The sequence below is a fragment of the Lactuca saligna genome, chromosome 2 (assembly GCF_052625555.1).
Source record: "Lactuca saligna cultivar CGN05327 chromosome 2, ASM5262555v1, whole genome shotgun sequence".
Classification (NCBI taxonomy): domain Eukaryota; kingdom Viridiplantae; phylum Streptophyta; class Magnoliopsida; order Asterales; family Asteraceae; genus Lactuca; species Lactuca saligna.
In genome coordinates this window covers 45,874,756-45,890,950 of record NC_136418.1, presented here as the reverse complement: position 1 = coordinate 45,890,950, position 16,195 = coordinate 45,874,756, and the positions used below count along the sequence as shown (strand labels likewise).

The following is a 16,195-nucleotide window of genomic DNA, read 5'->3' as shown; positions in this document are numbered from 1 at the left end:
CTATTCAAGTGAAAATGAAACTATGTTTTGTAATTCAACTATGATTGAGATTTTAAACAAGTGTTCTAACATTAAAATGATTATTTTAAATGAAAATTTTGTGTTGAAATTTACGGTGTTACAAATTGGTATCAGAGCCTTGGTTTGAGGGATTCGGATGCGCCTTCGGGTAAATCTGGACTCAAACTGAGGAAGTAAGAAAAAGTTTCAAATAAATAGTTTTCTAAAAGTGAATAAGAGTTCAAAGAGAAAGCAAGAAAGAGCAGTGTGTACAATCAGCCAGAGCCAAACGGTGATTTCCCAAAATACCCTTACTTTTGTGTTATGAAAAATCTATGATGCACTTTATGAGATATTATTGCATGCTAGAGACAGGCTAGGTATTTCATATCTTAGGACTAGAGTGGCCTGATTTGTGATGCCTTAGCCTAGGATTTGTTGTTATATGTGTTATGCTTTTGAGTATGTGATGAGTGAGAGTATCCAGTTAGAACACACGAGGGGTAGAGTTACAGAGTTCAGTGGTACTTCCGAGGATGAGCCGAGAAGGTGGAGTTATCACAGATAGGGAGTCCTATGTATTCTTCGATGCTCGAATGCTGCTTGCTTTGTGCTTTGTTGAACTCTCGATGATGGGAGTCAGCTACTAAGTGAGTATGACGATATTCAGGAGGTAGATGGCTGGCATCATTAGGAGCTCTTCAGCAGCTGATAGCAAAGAAGTGGGAGGAAAACGGAAGAGACTAGGGAGTAAACCTAGCCAGATGAGTGCACTGGTAGAGTAGAGGATTTCGCTGGGAAGCGAGCACGTGCGATGGGATTGGTGAAAGAGCAGGTTGAGCAGCTACTTAGGAGCTCTGGGATGGTCCGTGTGGAAAGCATGGGTAGATGTGGCAGGTAGTATGGGCCCGTACTACTGAAAGCAGAGGACCCATACTTGATACAAGGAGTATTCTGAAGGTCCTAAGGAGCGGATTGAGGGGTGATGTTATGGTTCGAGTACCATACATCGGAGCAGATTGAGGAGTGATGTTATGGTTCGAGTACCATACATCGGAGCAGATTGAGGAGTGATGCTATGGTTCGGGTACCATACACCAGAGCAGATTGAGAAGGGATGTCATGGGATGAGTACCATGGTTTGTAGTGAATGATGCTTGTGATTATCTTGTTATCCGGTCATGATCGATGAGGTAGAGATCGGACGCTATGGGGTTTAGGCCTGTAGACCATGATTGAGTATGGAGAGGCGTCCCTCGAGAAGAAAGGTGAGTGCCTATCAGAGTATTTTGGTAAGGAGTTAAAGGGAGAGGAAAATTTCGGTCTGAGTTGAGCAATCAGTCAATAGAGGAGAGGTCACCTTCTAGGTGGGTGGTGCTATTTATGTTCGTGTGCAAGACACGAGAGGCCTGATGTTTCAGTTTTGGGTTTGGGGGTACACCCTGCAGGTCGTTATCGGTGATGATTTCCCCCAGAGTATCAGGTAGCATGTGTGCCGCGAGGCAGTGACTTATCGTGAGCAGACAGTCAGTTGGGACTGAGGTAGTCGAGGACCACACCACACCTAATTGAGAATAGTAGGATGTGTTATAGTGGTAGCAGTGGGGAGTTCAGTCGAGTTTTGCAGTGCAGAGAGTTTTCGTCTATGTTGGGAGTGGGTCCCTGTCCTTGGGACAATTCCAGTGTTGGAACATTGGTTGATGAGTTGAGGTGAGAGGAACGATGATTTTGCGGTGCAGTCTATGAGCCAGGGATGTTATTGAGCAGTTGAGATGCTTAGTGTTAGCTTGGTATGAGATTTGGAACGATTAGAGGCAGTCGTGATGAGAAGTTCTTGAGGATTTCATCAGAGGTTCAGAGTATAAGGGGTTGATTGATTTCCTTAAGGGGAGAATTATCGGGCGTTGCGGAGCACTTTCCTGGGGCAGGTGCGATTTCGCTGGTGAAAAATAGTCGTGGGTTGGTTGTGTACTAATTGGTGATGGTTCGAACCCTAAGTGGGGGAGAACCGGGTGCAGTATGTAAGAAAGCAAAGATTTGTCAAGAGTAGTTATAAGTGGAGTATAGAGATATGATGTAAGAAATCATGAGACCAGAGATGTCGGTGATCGAGGAAAGGGGTCAGAGTGAGTTAATGCGGGAAGTACTTGAGGAGGAGGACGAATGTATCCATGAAAGGTGATTGGTGTTGTTGCAAGTAGATAGAGAATGATTGGGCAGCCAACTCCCGGGGTCGGTATGCGTATCCTTGCTTGGATTTTGAGCGTCGGAAAAAAAAAGGGTTTCGGAGAATTATCAGCATATTTCGTAGCGTCAGCGTTTTCTCGTATTCCAATCGAGAAATTAGATGCACCGAAGTTGTAATGTGGGAAAAATGTAGATCTAATTATGGGGTTCAGAGGAAATGTATTATTGTGTCTATATGATGCTTGGGGCAGGAGATCAGTGGCTGTGGCAGGATCTTGTGATGTTCTGTTGGGGTATTCTGAGATATCCGGGTATGATATCTTTATTTCGGAGTTACTCGTGAATCCTGAATTGAATCGACGTGTGGCATATCAAGTATCTGTGGATTTAGTGGGAGCCCTTCGAGTATGGGCATCCAGGGAGATCACTTGAGAGAGTGGATTTTCGCAAAGATGGGCATTTGTTATGTTGATTGCCTCTAGAGTCTGTGATGGATATTCGAGTCGCAGTACTCACTAGTCAGAGGGTGTTGTGATACTGCGGGGAGCCGTAGTACTCACTAGTCAGAGGGTGTTGTGACACTGCGGGGAGCCGTAGTACTCACTATTCAGAGGGTGTTGTGATACTGCGTGGAGTCGCAGTACTCACTAGATGGCAAGAGAATTTCGATGTTGGAATGTTTTTCGAGCAGTGTATGATGTGGAAGAGTTGGGTTTGAGTAGCCCTAGTATTGAGTCTTTGGAGCTTGGATGTTGAGTCGGGGGCGAGACAGGGGTCTCCGTCTCTGTCGGGAGATGCGGGGAGATACGCAAGGAATATGCGCAACAGAAACCAGAGATTTGAGTTGAGACGATCCTCGGTTGGATTGTATTTTTCTCGCATGAGGAAAAGAGGATTTCGTGACTTGCGTGTCACTGGGTCGGGATAGTGGTCACGGGGAGGAAGTTAGTGGGATATTTGGATCATGATATGGGTGACCGTTGGGGGCTCAGCTGTGGAGCCAAAAGCTGATCTGGTACTCAGTCTCGAAGAGGAATATGAGAAATGAGCTTATCATGATGACGTCTGAGGACACTTTAGAGAGAGTGAACGATTTAGACGCTCGAAGACATGCTTCGGGCATGTGTATTAGATTTCGGAGGAAGCCACAGCACGTATTTATCCTTGGTTGAGTTTCCCCATTTCAACAGCCATCATTAGTGCATTGGTATGCCGCCCTTTGAGCTGTTGCATAGGAGGTGGTGTCAGACCCTCATTTGCTGAGGAGAGGTAACACATGGACCCGAGAGTCCTTGCGAGCAGATCCAGAGCATGTGCGATACATGGAGTAGTGGCAAGGTCGTCAAGTGGATTTCCCTAGGTAAGGGAAGAGAAAGGTATGTTGGGGCTAGTGCAGCATGTGTATGCGATTGCAAGAGGAGAACTCGTGAGAGTTGCTCTGAGAGTGAGAATGGGTCTCTCAGTCGTTCCGAAATGGATAAAGTGGGCTTTGGATCGGGGATCCAGTGATTCATGGTTTCCTAACCCTTATGGGCCGAGTGATCGCTGAGATTTAGAGCAGAGTTGCATCTTGGGTAATTCTCGGTTACAGGGAGTGGTGGGCAGTACAGAGATCGTGCTTCAGTCGACAGAGCAGATTCAGCAGGTTAAACAACGGTTATTGACCGCCTAGAGCCGATAGAAAAGTTATGTAGACAGACGCCGGTCCGAGCTTGAGTTTCAGGTCGGTGACTTCGTATTCCTGAAGGTCTCTCCTTGGAAAGGAGTGATTCGATTCAGGAAGAGGGGCAAGTTGGGGCCCCGGTATATTGGGCCTTTTCGTGAGATTGTGAGGGTAGGACGGGTGGCCTACCGTTTGGAGTTGCCAACGGAATTGAGATAGATCCACGACACTTTTCATGTGTCGCAATTGAAGAAGTGCATAGCCGATGAGTCAGCAGTGGTTCCACTAGAGAACATTTAGGTGGATGCGAGCCTGAATTATGCTGAGAGACCAGTGGCCATCAGGGATCGAAAGATCAAGGTTCTGAGGAACAAGGAAGTACCTCTCGTGTTGGTTCAGTGGCAACCCCGGAAGGGATCGGAAATGACTTGGGAGCCGGAACGTGAGATGCAGGAGTAGCATCCGGAACTATTTTCAGATTGAGACTTCGAGGGCGAAGTTTGATTCTAGTGGGGGAGAATTGTAACAGCCCGGAATCTCAGGTATTGTTAAAATTATACGTCTTATGCTGATTCGCCGAGACCGAGGTCCTGTAAGAGCCGGACACCCCTCGCATCGGTGGCCAATCCGATGCGAGCCACGTCCCTCGTCTCGTATCCGACGCTCACACGAAGAAGCCACGTCCGAGCCACCGAGCTACTTCCGGACCGAACCTCGCAGGTGCGATGTAACAGCCCGGAATCTCAGGTATTGTTAAAATTATATTTTTGGGGTGTTTTAAGAGGGGACTCGGCGAGTTGGAGCCCAGGCTCGCCGAGTAGGATCGCAGACCTGGTCGCGGGTTCGCGACTGGACTCGACGAGTCCAGATAGGGACTCGGCGAGTCTGCGCTGTTTAGCGAAAACCCTAGCCGTTCAGGTTTGGGACGTATAAAAGGGACTTATTGGCCGTCATTGTTCGTTTTAGCCTTCTGAGAGGAACCCTAAACCGATTGTGTGCATCTGGAGCAAGGTTAAAGGCCATTGGTGATTTTGAAGGAGTTGTTGTGCAAGGAAGAGAAGGGCTTGACTAAAGGAACAGCAATGGAGTCACGTTCTGAGAATTGGGGACACAGAGAGTACATCATCCAGGTAAGAATTCGAGTATACTCTACTATGGTGATGTGTTTAGAGGATTAGGGTTTATGGAACCCTTTTATGGATAGATTGAATGTTACCCTAGTTCCCCAAATGATTGTAACCCCGGGTTGGGACCTTTGGAGGTCCAGAATGTCCCATGCCTGTGCATTTCGGGAATTGATGAAGGTTTTGGATTGAAATCCTTATGCCTTAGGTCAACATGTAAATTATAAGTCTTGGGGTGTAGCATGAGCACCGAAATGAGGACCTTACGTAATGGACCAGTCTAGGAAGGCCAGACCTATGAATGGTCGGAGCAGTTCTGACCTTAGGAAGCAGTTTGAGCGGCTGCATGGCATGGACTCGCCGAGTTCGATGAGCAGACTAGGCGAGTAGCTTGAAGAATAACTGGGACTCGTCGAGCTGTTCCTCGGACTCGGCGAGTGGAGTCGGGGTGGCCCCGCGATTCTTCCAGGAGTAACTCGTCGGGTCAAGGAGGATACTCGACGAGTAGAAGGGAAACCTTAGAGGATTGGAGGACGACTAGACTCGCCGAGTCGCCAGAGTACTCGCCGAGTCCGGTCGAGTTGACCGTGGACCGTTGACCAGAGTTGACCTATGTGTGATTTCTTAAGGTGAGTTAACTTGGAAGATAAAAGTGTTAATAAGAGATATATGATGTTATAGGGAGTTTGTAGCTCGGCGGATCAAGTACGAGTGATTTCAGGAGTTGCTAACTTTCAGTATCCACGAGGTGAGTCTTCTCACTATACTGTACCCGGAAGGGTTTGATTGTGTGACCGGGAGGTCGGATATGATATGTGATATATGTGCTATATGTGGTAAGTTAATTGTTATGCGTGTTGTGTATGTTATTCTGGGCCGGAAGGCAATGTGTTATGGGCCGGAAGGCAATGTGTTATGGGCCGGAAGGTAATACGTTATGGGCCGGAAGGAGATTATGTTATGGGCCGGAAGGCGTTGTGTTGTGGACCGGAAGGTCAGGGCCTGGAAAGGCGTATATGCGTAAGTTGTATATTGGGAAACTCACTAAGCTTCGTGCTTACAGTGTTTTGTGTTATGTTGTTTCAGGTTTCTTTCAGTAACACGGGACGGCACCGGCTCGATTGTACACACCAGAGAAAGAGTTATATTTTGGAGGATCCTGGTTTTCTATTCAAGTGAAAATGAAACTATGTTTTGTAATTCAACTATGATTGAGATTTTAAACAAGTGTTCTAACATTAAAATGATTATTTTAAATGAAAATTTTGTCTTGAAATTTACGGTGTTACATGCGACGTGGACTCCTCCCAGCTGCAGATTTCCAAATCTTCGCCCCTATATAAGAGGACCTGCGAGATATTCCTACCAACTTTTAAAATTTGCCACTTTTAGCCCCTCTTTCCATATTTTCTTCATTTTGACTTTCCCCGAAGCCCCGAAATCAATTTTAGCACCCGAAACACATCCCGAGACCCCCGAGAAGCCCGGGAATTTTATCTTTTCGGTTATGAAGCCCTACCATCGCAGAGCCCGATTTTCAATCAAGCTCCCGATTTTCAACATAGAAAGACATATTTAAAGCCGAAGTGCTGTCCAAATTACTATTTAAACCCCCGGTTAACTTAAGGTGAGTTCAATATATAGGAAAAATTGTATGTTATGTGTTATATGTGCTATGTGCTTTTCAGTATTATCATTCTGAGCTATTTTCTCGTGTTATTCGCTATGTTTATAGCAATTGTAATACCTTTGACCATGTGATCAGTGAAAGGACTTAGATTCACATTGGTACTGGTACGTAGCCTCTGGCCATGTAGAGCATGTCTCTGTAAGAGAATGACTTCTATTCTATGGCATTGGCAAATGGTTAGACATGACTATAAGCCTGAAATCTAACAAGATGTTAATCAGAAATTGCGTGTCTTCTATGCCATTTGGGCCAAAGCTTTATTGATGTATATCAAGAATTGAAAAGAATATCTTTGAATAATGTCTTTGATTGATATGAACGCTTGTCACATGATCTCACATACATCTTGTTGTTCCTCTTTGCTTTGCCACATTGAAGTATATATATGGCATAACATTATATAGTATCTATTTTTGAACTCACTAAGCGTCACCGCTTACCCTATCAATGTTTAACAATTGCAGGTGATAAATAAATAGTATGTTTACATACTATTGAAAGTTGTAGAATAGTTTGTAATAGTACTTTTGTACTACTTTTTATGTTTGTATAAATTACAATATCTTGGGTAGTTATGTAATATATATAACACTTTGTAATAGAAGGTTTGTATCCAATAGTTTGTAAATCCTTTATGTCAATGTAAAAATATTGCTTTTATGAATATGCAAATAGCATGTTTTGGAGTAATGCTAATGTGAAATATGAAAGTTTGGGTCTTTCAAAAATTCGAAAGTTGGGGTCTTTCACATATTGGTATTAATAGCTCGGGGAGCTAGTGGAGCTGCAGTTCAGAAGAGTTGTCGGGTAGCAGCAGAGGGGTTTCAGCAAGTTTAGCAAGTGCAGGTGAGTTTCCCTTTGCGTGAATGGGTCTAAGGCCAAAATGTCGGCCCATGTAGTTTTGAGTAGAAGACCCGGGGGATAGCCCTAGGCACAGTATGCTAGTATGATATTCAGGATGAGGTCCAATGATAGCGGGCGGGTGCCCAAGGAATAGCTTATATGATAGTTTATACTTGTTGCCTGTGTGATACTTGTATATGCCTGGTAGGGAGGTGAGTATGGGCGAGGTCCTGTATCTCACCAATAGCAGAGTGTGGACGGTGTTCCACATCTCATTACCTGCAGATCAGGGGTGAGGCCCAAGTTAGGGAAAGAGTGAGTGTGGGCTGGGCCCGTATCTCACTATCAGTAGGAGCATGGACGGGGTTCCATGACTCATTAGTAGCAAGACAAGGGCGAGACCCAAGATAGGCGAGGCCTCAGGATGTGATTTATTAGTACATGTTAGTTTATGTGTTGTGATATGATTATGTGTTAGTATATGCAAGCGGGAAAGGCTCGGTGACAGGCGAGGCCTAAGTGAAACAGATCTGTGTTCGAGCAGGGCTCGAAGCCAGGCGAAGCCTGGAGCGGCGGGGCCATTGTAGCGTGCGAGGCCCGAGGTAGGGGGCGAGGCCCAGAATAGCGGGCTTGGCCCAGTATGTGTAGTATGTCGTTATGCATGGTATGTGGTAGATTGGGGAACTCACTAAGCTTTGTGCTTACAGTTTTCAGTTTTGGTGTCAGGTACTTCCGGTAGCGGAGGGAAGAGCTCGGGGTGATCACATGGCACCCACCATAGATTAGACAGCCTGGAATCTTTTACTCTGATAACGAATATTTGTTTTGGAGATTAATACTCTGATTATGTTATGGATTGACAATTATGTTTTAAGTAATGTTTTATAAAAGATATTTTAGTCTTAAATTTTGGGACGTTACAAATACATAACAAACATTCTCTATACTATAACTGCTAGTCTCAAGGCCCCGCCTCTACTCTACTACTATTGAGATATAGAACCACGTGCACACTCAACTAGTGATGAGATACGGGCCCCCGCCCACACTCATCTCTCTACCAAGAACATACAAGTATCACAAAGACAACAAGTATAACTAAACATACATTACTGCCTCGGGTACCACCTAGCATTGAACCGTAGCTCAGAAACATACATATAATCCTTCCTCGACCCTTGCCTGACATTAGACCGAAATCTGGAACATATAAACTGCATCAGGCTAACCCCGACATCGGATCTCAATATGGTATACACTAACATACATAAACAGGCCGACATTGGTGCCTTAGACTCATTCCTATTGGAAAGAACTCACCTTGCAAAGCTGACTATAGAATCCTGCGAATAACCCCTCGCTGCTATTTGGATAAATCCTGAACTGCTGATCTCTCGACTCCTCGAGCTATCAATACCAAAATATCACTTAGTCCAAATCAATAATCCTCCTTAGGTAAAATTACCATTTTACCCTTAGTCTAACTTGGTCCATATCTAAGGCTCAAAATCATAATATAATAAGCCAATCACTGGATGGTCTTCCCAAGCCCACTAGTGGCCCAATTTGCTAAATTGGGCCTAATCTCTCTAACAGGACTTACCCTAAGCCCAAACATTTTCTTGGTCCACATTATCTGACTCCTGATGGCCCACTAAGGCCCAAAGAACCAAAATCTCCTTGCATGGCCCAAACTGAGGACCAAAACTTGCAAGACCCAAGTCTGATGATGTCACACCCCCAAACCGGAACGGCGGAAACGTTCAGGGGCGGATGACTTCATGTGGTAACGTAACAAATGAATACATAGTAAAGAAAGCCATACAACAATCATATATATAATTGAAAGTTTACATTGTTTAAAAGAGTACATGTTCAAAACCAATTACAATATGATGTCAAAATATGAATTTAAACTAGTGCCGCTACGTTCCTTCTTCAAAAGTTATTTAGTACCTGTTATTACTGCGTCCTTGGGACATACAAGTAGTTTTGAAAGAGTAGATCAGCATTTAAGCTGGTGAGTTTCATAAGCATTTAATGATAGTTTTTGTATAAAAATGAAATGGTTTGTTTTTGTTTGTTACTCTCTAGAAAATCCCATATTTCCTACTAGTATAAACGTAGCCTTAAATCAAGACCAATATATGTTAAAAAGTTGATGTTTTCCCACCTATGAATGATGGTTAAAAGTTCCAAATGTATATCACAAGTTGGTTTTTCATGCATAAAGTAAATGAATCTATGTACGTATAAAATCTCCATTTCATCTATAAAGCCTCGTAAATCAATGTGTTCTTAATACTCTATGTGAGTTTTATAACCATGCTATTGACAAGGAATGCCTATACACAACGTTCTTCAGGCGTTGGAATGTTCTGACATTTGTCACCCCAAATGGTGTACTGTAGCTAACAGTCAGGGTGCGGGGTTGTCAATCCCATATAGATCTATACACAAACACCATGCTCCCCCTCCAAGGGATTCTGGTATATGATACAGGACTTGAAATGTGTACTCGAGCGTACGTGAAGCTTAATGTCTCAGAAAACTGAAACATCCCAAAATACGACCCAAAATTTTTTGTTTAATAATTACTAAAAACACCATGTTAATATCATAAAGTAAAACTCGTACGTCAATATCTCAAAAACAATAGCAAGGTGTTATGAGTAAACTGTATCAAGACTGTATCAAATCACATATATAAAAAAAAACTAAAAACAACTCCCAGGACAACTAAAACTGTGGTGTGTGCGATACCATCAACCCGAGCTCTTCCCTTTGCTTACGGAAGTACCTGAAACCAAAACTGAAATTGTAAGCACGAAGCTTAGTGAGCTCCCCCAAACTAACACATACCATACAATACATATAAACATATACTGGGCCTTGCCCACTGTGACAACCCAAAATTTCCATTTGTACGAACATTATCTATTCAATAGAAGCTAGTCTAGTTTCAGTGAATTTCAGACTTTTCCGTATAACTTTGCGTACATTAGGGTCTACATTAAAGGAGTTATCAGGAGAGTGGATGCTCATGGATTTGTGAAACTTGAGCCTTTCAAAACTTTATAATGTTATAATTAAATTCCGGAATAAAAACAATTTCTGCCAAAATATTTCAGGACTATAAATAGATTTCTGAATTAAATTAATTCATTATTCACATTTCCAACAAGAGAAAAGCCATTTTCTCTCTGACGGATCTTCAGGTTTTTATCCCAAATCGTGAGTCTACTTTCCTAGATGTGTTTTAATACTAGTTATATGCTTTATAACATTGTTTACATGTCTAAAAGGCAAGATCCGGGAGTTTACCGCCCAAGAACGTTGTTGGGGAGTAAACTCCAAAATGGAGCTTTAAGGCTACCTAGTCACGTTTCCTTGTTAGGTAGCTAGTTAAGGACATTGTGTATAAACATTTGAGGCTAGAAATCATTCAAGAACACATAGCTTTTGGAGTTTACGGCCCAAGAGTTTCTTGGACCGTAAACACCATTTTCTAGGGCCAAAATGTGCCCTAAACACCCCTAAGGCTTTAAGACAATTACTCTCTAATGCTTGTAGCTAATTTGGAGACCAACACACATCAACATCATCCCTAAAAGGGAGTTTACGGCCAAGAAATACTCTTGGGCCGTAAACTCCAAGTAAAGGCACAAAAGTGTGCCTAAAGTCCCCTTTAGCCTTAAACAAAAACCTAGAAGCTATCCTTTGTGTGCAAGAGGCTTAAAAGAATTAAAACAAACACCCCATAGGAGTTTACGGCCGTAAACTCTAGGGGTTATGGTCTTTAGGTCGTAAACTCCTCAAAGGAGCATTCTATGGCCTTAAACTACCTAAAGGATTAATCTACCAATGCTAGGCTTATTCTAGGATTCATTTAGCACCTTAAAACACCCAAAACCACCAAGAGTGGAGTTCATGGCCGTAAAATCAAGGGGTTTACGACCGTAAACTCCAAGGGTGGGGTTGGTTGGGTGGTAAACTCTTATACAAGGTCCTTCGAAGCTTTTCAACCCTTTTGCCTTGTCCCATATCAACTTAGATGCAACCATTAGGACCTATAACACTTATACAAAGTGTTTACATGTTCCTAAGTGTCCAAATTTATTATGTTAAGTTATTATTTGGCTAATTAGTTATATATATGCTCATTATATGATAACTAGGCTCGTGCGTGTGAACAAGTCTCCGTTTGCCACCTAGCACGGTATCTGATACTTCAATCCAATCCACTCACCGCAAGTGAGTTCATACCCCTTTAATTAACCTTTGAAATGCTTTTGAATGTTTTAAATACTTTATGGGGGGATACAAGTTAAATACTTATAGTTATTGCATCAATCACATGTGATTGCATTAATCACATGTGATTAATAACTAGAAAATCAATGATTTATTCACTGTTCCAACTGTTTATCAAACTGTTTTACTTCAAAATGTTTTACAAACTCTTTTACTTATCAAATTATTTTATTAAACTTTAGTTTACTCTTTATAAATTGCATGCCCATATATGTATAGATATATAAGCAATGTTTAAAGGGCTTAGGAAGGCCATCCGCCCTATTTCCTTTTTCTCGATTTGCATGTGGTCTGGTGGGATTTCGGGTGACCATCCAAAGGTCGTTTCAATATTAGTTATATATCAAATATACATATATAGACATAAAAGTACTTCCATTTCCGTACTTATCAGTACATCATTAGTAAGTTACCATTGGGGTAACACAGGATCATATACAACTATACTAGAATGAGAACATATACAACTATACTAGAAACAAAACATATACAACTATACTAGAAACAGAACATATACAGCTACACTAGAAACAGAACATATACAACTATACCAGAAATAGAACATATACAACTATACTAGAAAAAGAACATATACAACTATACTAGGAGGAGAACATATACAACTATACTAGAACGAGAAACATTACATATACATGAACATGTTAACAATTGTGATCCACTGTGTCGGAGCATGCCTTAAATGTCATGACCCGAGTTGTAGCCAGAACTCTCTTGGAGGGAGAGCATGAGTTTGCTTATAGATCTATACTAGATTGACTATCCTACACCTTGCTGCTAGCTACAGCCGGACCTGCAGGTTTGCGGGTGCCAAACGTCATTCCGTTATTACGACCATTCATTATGTCGTTGTTACCAGTCGATAGCATGGTGCAATTTATCACATTATACCTTAATATAAATCCGATTTAAGGTAGTTAGTACAGCAGTAGTTCCTATAATACAAAACTACAGTACTACAATGATTTACCCATTACATATTTTAGTGATAACCTCACTTAAACATTAATGTACAAACTATATTTTGTTAAATGATAGTTACACTTGGGAAATTACACACTTTTACATCAAACGAGCATACAAAACAGTTAAGCCTTGGTAGAAGGTTACTTTAATAGAAAATATAGGTTTTTCTGAGAGATTCAAACTTTTACAAACACTTACTTACATTTTTACAAGCATACAATTGAGACAGGTTCAAACGTTTTTGACAACAAACATCGACACTAAAATTGTCACACCCCCAAACCAGAACGGCGGAAACGTTCGGGGGCGGAGGACGTCATGTTCAATATCATAACAGTTCATAGAAAGGAAAGTACACACCACCATATATAATAAGTTGCTAAATGTTTACATAGTTGTATTCATTACATGTTAAAAATAAAGGTACATAAACTTCAATTAGAATGAAGTAATTAATGCCAGCGCGTTAATCCCAAAAGTTGAATCCCAACCTGCTTAGCGATTTCCTGAGAATACAAGTTATTTCAAAGAAAAAGTGTCAACAATTAAGTTGGTGAGTCCATAAGTTGTTTAGAAAAATTGGATGCCATTCCAAAATAGGTGTATGTTTTCCAGTAAACGTAGTGCTTCAACATGTAAAGAGTTGTGATTTGTGGTGTTGAAAATGAATGCATTAGTTCCAGAAAATCCCATATATGTTTATAAGTTGTAAATGATTGCACCGGAAAAATCCCTTCTTTTCCTATTTTGTTTGTATGCAGGAAACACTTTTATTTTTCCTCGCACATAATACCAGTCTCTAAGACCGAAAATTGTAAGAAACCACGTTTCTCGTAAATGTGTCATAGTTTTATATATAATAAAACTACGTGAAGATCGAACCGGTTGGATGAAGAATAGTTTTAATAACCACTCGTTCATCATAACTTAATATCATAATAATTGTATATCCGATGAGTTTTTATAACCATACTAAACATAATATGCCTGTAACGACGTTCTTCAGGCGTCGCATTGCTATGACAACTGTCACCCCAAAAGACGGACTGTAGCTAACAGTCAGGGTGCGGGATCATGACTTCCCGTATAGATCTATACACATTTGACACGTTCTCGTCGCGGGAGATTCTGGTTATAAACAGGCCTTACTGCAGTACTTTCTAATAAAGAAAAGTAAAGTTGGAAGATGTGCGCGTCTCATGGATTCTCAATTTAGTATATATTAACATGATAGTTTTGTATGCAAAGTTTAACCTTTCACACAATGATTTGATAAACCGAAATCATAAGTTTTTAGAATGTATAAAATGTTTTAACAACGAAGATCATTATACTCCTCGTATAAGTCTAATGCACGATAATAACCGTATGTTTACTTGTATTCCCCCCCCTAAAAGAGTTGTAAAAGTATTTAAAGATGTATTTAAAGTGTGTTAAAAAGGGGTATGAACTCACTTGACAACTTGAAGATAGCGAGATGGAAAAACGGTAGAGTTTCGTCTCGGGAAATGGATTTTTCCTCGGAAATCTCGGGATTTCTCGGGAGAAAATCGACCTTCAGATCTTGCACGAAGTGACCAGGGCTTCGTGGTAGTACGAGCACGGAAAATGAGGAAATACGCAAGAAAAATGAGAGAGAATGAGCCCCCTTTTCGGAAGCCTTCGCATGCCCTTTTATAGGGAGGCTGGTCAGCCTTGGTACGCGAGTCTGATGGGACGGGTTCCTGGGTTCGCGGGTCGGATGGGACGTGTCGCTGGCACGCGGGTCGGATGGGACGTGTCGCTGGCACGCGGGTCGGATGGGACGTGTCCCTGGGTTCGTGCACTTCGCATTTTCATTCTTACACCCTTCGCATCCCTTCGCATTTATCACCTTCGCATTTATCACCTTCGCATTTATCTCTTTAGAATTTCTACAATTTCATCATTTATGACTCCCATTTGCGAAGTTGAGTATTGATTTCCAAAAATGCGAAACTTCAGGGACAATATTTGAAATCTTATGTTTTCTTCCCCAATTCGCATTCTACTGTGAAATACTTCGCATCTTCATTCTTACACCCTTCGCATCCCTTCGCATTTATCACTTTCGCATTTATCACCTTCGCATTTATCACTTCGCATTTATCTCTTTAGAATTTCTACAATTTCATCATTTATGACTCCCATTTGCGAAGTTGAGTATTGATTTCCAAAAATGCGAAACTTCAGGGACAATATTTGAAATCTTCTGTTTTCTTCCCCAATTCGCATTCTACTGTGAAATACTTCGCATCTTCATTCTTACACCCTTCGCATCCCTTCGCATTTATCACTTTCGCATTTATCACCTTCGCATTTATCACCTTCGCATTTATCTCTTTAGAATTTCTACAATTTCATCATTTATGACTCCCATTTGCGAATATTAACCCAATTGACTTCAAATGATGTCCGACTTGAGCGTTCTTTTCATGTATGGTTACGGTTTGACGATATCTATGACTTTCATTTAGACACCTAAGGTCAAAAAGTGTTTTGTTGAAACTTTGCGTTTTTACGTAACTTCGTATTGCCGGTTTTTGTCGGGAAACTTAGAATGGTCATAACTTCTTCGTTATAACTCGGATTTTAGTGTTCTTTATATGTATGAAAACCTTGTTACAATATCTACCACTTAGTATACTTAATTATGGTTTTATAAAATTTTAAATTTTGACCTAATTTTTGCTGTTGTTACATTATCCCCTCGTTAGAGAGAATTTCGTCCCGAAATTCGCATTTTGACTGGGACTCCAATTTTTGCAGGCAGGCGTGAGTGCTTATGGTCCATTTGTTCCTCTTGTTCCTTTATGAATCTAGATCCTAATGTGTGTATTTCAGCGGACTTTCATTACTCCACCTATCACTTCGACCGATCGGGATCGTGCGGTTTTGGTTTTATTTACTTATGTTCTTCTAACTGTTAGCATATTCACTCGATGAATTAGGGCAGCTATGTTTTGAAATTCATGGTTGGATTCACTGCTAGTTTTTGAGCTTGGATTTGACTTGTTGTAAGCGTGGTATTTCTAAATGATATGTTGGGTGTTTTGTGGACTGTGAAATTAATACACCTTGTACCCTACAAGTAGTGCCTCCAGATCTTCAGAGCGATTATCATTGCTCCTGACTCAAGATCATGTGTTGTATAGTTAGCTCCCTGTGTCTTAAGTTGTTTTGAGGTATAGGTAGTGACCTTTCCTCTTGTATAAGAACAAAACCAATTCGTACTGATTATGAAGTCAAAACCTTGTGGTTGATTAGGTGACGTGAAGATCTAAACTAAAGTATGATTGCTCATGACCTAAGGAAAAATGGTAGGTACTTTTGTTCTATCTGACTTTCTTGTCCCAATCGACAGAAAGGATA

At 41.4% G+C, this 16,195-nt stretch overlaps 1 long non-coding RNA gene across 1 annotated transcript; it reads right to left on the bottom strand.

Annotated features, from left to right (window-relative positions):
* Positions 1-13,148: 13,148 nt before the first annotated feature.
* Positions 13,149-14,534, bottom strand: LOC145028860 (uncharacterized). The gene is made up of 2 exons (XR_013676222.1): positions 14,261-14,534; positions 13,149-13,311 (listed from the first exon to the last, which is right to left on the bottom strand). It is a non-coding gene; the product is annotated as an uncharacterized LOC145028860 (long non-coding RNA).
* Positions 14,535-16,195: the final 1,661 nt, after the last annotated feature.